The sequence below is a fragment of the Dipteris shenzhenensis genome, chromosome 4 (genome assembly GCF_047967505.1).
Source record: "Dipteris shenzhenensis isolate YYH24624 ecotype China chromosome 4, Dip_SZ_1.0, whole genome shotgun sequence".
NCBI classification, from domain to species: domain Eukaryota; kingdom Viridiplantae; phylum Streptophyta; class Polypodiopsida; order Gleicheniales; family Dipteridaceae; genus Dipteris; species Dipteris shenzhenensis.
In genome coordinates, this window is record NC_141599.1 from 17,319,440 (window position 1) to 17,324,263 (window position 4,824).

A 4,824-nucleotide genomic window follows, 5' to 3' on the forward strand; every position below is an offset into this window, starting at 1 on the left:
AGATAATTCATAATGATACAAAGTGTTCTAAATTATCATATGCGCAGATGAAAGAAGATAGCTTCAGCTCAAACTATGTATATAATTTTAGAGCTCATACAATTTGGAGGTTTTTGAGCTATGCCTCCCCCAAACTTATTGTACCAGCTACTGTGGAGTTGGGTGAGAGCTCTAAAGTACAAGAAGGTGCCATACACCTTGATGCCACAGATGAAGCACCTAATGCTGAGGAGGAGAAGCCACAGGAGCAAGCACCTAGTGTTGAGGAGGAGAAGCCACAGGAGCAAGGACCTGCTACTGATGTTGTTGAGGAGAAGATGGAGCAGCAGCAAACAGATGCTCCTGGGGCAGTGGAGGAGACAATGGAGCAGCACCAACATACTATACAAGACAGGATAGAGCAGCAGAAAAAAGATTCTCCAAAAAATGATGATAGGGAGATCTTGGACCATGTAGAGCAGCCTCTGGATCAAGCTGTACATAAATAGAAAATGGATGTCAGAAATATGTTCTACATGTTTAACTAAACACTTCTGTACAAAATCTTACTTGATTGAATACAAAACCTTTGTTTATGGAGTCTGTGTTATCTCAATTTTTAAATTTTCAATGTCTTTGATTTTTATTGAGCTCTCTCTTCTTTTGAGCAACTGCAAAAAAGCAATATGAATCAGAGCGGTAAAGTAAACTAATAGCAATGCTTAATGAGACTAGGATAAATCAGATGGTGTACCTTTTTGTTGTTGTAGATAAATAAAAAGTCGTTTGAAATAGAACCTTCTGTCTCAAACAGAATGTCATTGCGTAATTGAGCTAGGGAGCAACATTCTCTTAATGAGATATTGACTAGCACATCACCATTCTCAACAACATCAATATCAAGAAGTTTATTTTCTACACCAAAAGAATCTTCATCTTGATCCATTGGGACTAGTTTTGTGCCTAGCATTCGACTGCGCTTGTAATAAAAAGAGAAAATGAAATTTTGTGATGCAACCATGTACTTCAGTTGCATAGAAGGTTGGACAACTCACAAAACACTGAACTACATGTCTTCTTCTCCCAACCTTTATCCAAAAATTGTGGCATGCATGCCGAACTTGTTGCTTTAACTGTGAACATTGTTTTTGAAATCTTCACTGGAAATGTATTAAACAAGTCCACAAAAACTGTGAGAGGCATGCATAAAGAAATTTTTATTATCCTTGTGGCAATATTGGGCCTCAGAGCTTTCTGTACTTCTTTGAAAAGCTTGGCCCTATATGCCTCTGTAACACTAGAATGTGGGTGAGGCCAATCCATTGAATTCCATGCCGGAAGGTCTTGTTTTATTAACACACCATGTGTGTTAGCATTGTCCAGCAACTGATAAAAATGATCAGTAAAAAATATACCCGATTGAGCTAGCTTTGTTGCACATCGACCTTGGTATTGTTGTTCTCCTATCGATCCATGCAGAACATCTATAAATCCCAGAATACAATCGATGTTTTAACATGTCTCATACGATGAAGGATATAAATCTGAAATAAACCAACACAAGAATGTCAATAAGCAAAGAGAGAAAGCTTCATCTTAAAAATCCATACACCTCGTAAAGAAACAAACCACAATAGAAAAATATACAATTAGGCCTGTGTTGCGGAAGATCTTTTGGATAGTCTCACAAGACAAGTTCTTTATGCATGTACACATGCTGAATCAGAACTTCTTTCACGGATATCTTCCCTCTGGTGATTTTAAAATCTCGTACTCTTCCCTTCCATGATGCCAAGAAAATGTTTTTTGTCTAGTGTCTTTTTCTTTTGCTAGGTTGCATGAGCACCCATGCTCCTTTTGAAAAACACTAAACCTTTCCCAAGTTCCTTCCATTTTGACTGTACTTGAATTCTCTACCGACGAAATAGAAGAAGCAAGTCGACGGGGTAGGGATGTGTGGTATAATTCTGCCTTCATAGCATTATCATCCACAGAGCATCTATATAAGATAACAAATTGAAGTTTCAAGAAAGAGAAAGTGGGCAGACAGACGGTTGAAAAGAAACATCTTACTCTACGCCAAACAGGATCAAGGGAGCAGTTTGGGAAAAGAAGAGGCTGTTGCACAATGAGGCAGTGGTGTAGAATGGTAGGCCTTTCGAAGGAACGGCGGCACAACATTTCAAAGTTCAAAGGAAGGTGGAAGCGGGAAGGCCCTTGTCAGATAAAATGTCAGTTTAGATTCTATCTTCTTGTCCAAAGACCTTGTGAGAATTAAAAACCAATCTCCACATTAATGTAGCACGCTTGTACCTACATAAAGTATTGTTTCTTTTTTCTATTTTCTCTTATTTTTGTGAATTTCCAACGTTACATTGGCCCTCTATTGATTGGTTGAGAGCTTATTTTTCCAAACCGTAAAAGGCCCCAAAATGAGCTCCCTTTTTTCCTAATGGCAGTTTGCCATTTTGGCTTGTCTATTGTCGAAGTACACTGGCTCTTCTGTAGCCATGATGGTAGTCATAAGAGCATAGTTGGTGGTTTCCACCTGATTTGCTTTGCCTTTCTAAGCATATGTCAATCTGGCTGGTGGTCTACTTTCCCTAGTAGACCATCTGAGCTGCTGTGGCTCTGCTTGGGGTGTTGCTAGCAATTCTTGCTCTTCTTCATCAACCTGTTCTATAGATGACTGTGAAGTCAATGCTTCTATCTTCTATGTAGGTGAGGTTTTCCATTCTGATTCCTCATCAAAGATTGCATCTCTAGAGATAATGACTTTGCGATTGATGGGATCATACAATTTGCATGCTTTGCTTTCTCCACTGTAGCCAACCATGATGCATTTGCATGACTTCGCATCCAATTTCCTGCGATGATCATCATGTATGTGGGCATATGCTATGCAACCAAATATGCGGAGATGCCTAATGTGTGGCTTGTGTCCAGTGAATGCTTCATAAGGAGTCACTGTTTGCTAAAGTCCCATTCTTCCTTTTAGCTCTTGCATTTTGCTGAGGAGTATCTGCACATGTGAATTGTCTTCGAATGCCGTGACTTCTACGAAAGTTCATGAATGCTGAAGACATGTATTCACCTCCTCTGTCTGATCTCATGACCTTGATCTTTCTGCCTATCTGGTTTTCTACCATGGCTTTGAATTCTTGAAATCTAGAAAACACTTCAGATTTCTCTTTCATAAAGTAGACCCAACAATATCTATTGTAGTCATCGATGAAAGTCAAGTAATAAAGTGAATCATTGATGCTGTGGGTCTAGGAATAACCCCATACATCTGTATGTATCAAATGAAGAATACCTCATGCACGAGAGGTACTTTTAACAAAGTTGGTTCGCTTTTGTTTACCGAAGCAGCATGCTTCGCAAACTTTTTTAAGAAACTGTAGCTTCGGAATCCCAATTGCCATATTCTAATTCTTGAGATCTAACAAGTACTTGAAGTTGACATGACCATATCTCTTGTGCCATTTTGCAGATAGTGGCATCTGTTGCGGTTGAGCTGACATGGCATGCTTATCTGGTACTGTAGCTAGCATTCTGTATAAGCATCCTTCCTTGACACCTTTTGCTACTAGCTGACATCTTTTGGATTTGTCTCTGATAGTGCCTTCATCACTATCGAAGATGACTTTGTAATTGTATTCCGTCATTTGACCTACTTTCCATGTTCATTTGCAAAATGAATGTGACTAGAATGTCCACCATGATGATTTCCTCTGCCTCGGGAATTCCCTCGATTACTATTGGATTGACCACCTTGGTCGTATTGCTTCTTGCGGCACTCTGTTTCATAGTGTCCAAACTTGTGACAGTAGTTGCACTGAATGTTTGACACATTGGTGGATGCATTTCCTCGTCCTTGGAATCTTCCTCAGTTGGAATGATTTCCTCTTTGCTGATTCTGATGTTGCCGAGGATGTTGCTGATCATGATGCTGATGTTGATGCTAACTTTGATTTTGTTGCTGATGATGATGACCACTTTTCTGGTATGATCTACCTCTGCCTTTGCCTCTGCCTCTGCTTCTTTCTGAAGTTGTGAATGCTTGATCATTAGAATGACCTTGACGTGCTTGAATGGCCTGAGTCTTGAGTTCTTCACCAAGTAGGACTGACTGAAGTTCTTCTAGTGTCGATATTTGCCGTTGGATGGCAATACTCTGGACTAGATTCTTGTATCCCTCTCCTAGTTCATTCAGGATTACTTGAACCATTTTTGCGGGGTTCATTGTCTCCCCTGCTGCTGCAAGTTGATTGTTGTAGTCTTTTATGTGGAGTACATAAGCATGACCGATTTCACTGCTGTTGCGGAAACTCTGGTTGATCTGGTTTCTCAGGGTGAGAATCCTGGATGTGTTCTTGGACTCGTAGAGAGCTGCGAACATATCCCATGCTTCTTTTGATGTCTTGACTGTGTTGAGTTGTCCTAGCATGACATCTTGCACATTCTGCTTGATCAGGTGATAGGCATACTTGTCTTTCTTATCCCATTCCGCTTGAGCTCGGGCAATGGCAGGATCCGCTACTAGTGTGGAAACTGTTTGTGTAGATTTAGATCCCGTTGGTGCTGTGACAACAGATGGAGTAGAGCTACTGGTAGCTGGATCGTCCAATGGTCTAGGTGTAGACCCATTGACATACTCCCGGTTGTCCTGAAGAACAAGAATGGTCTCCATTTGGTATTTCCATGTACCGTAATTGGAGTTGTCTAACTTAGCAGATGCCTCCAGATTGAGGTTGCTAGTCGACATGGTGCAAGAAATGTACTCAAAAGTGTCGTGAAGATCTCTGTATGAGTCAACTGCAAATACACTGTCTATGCCAAGTG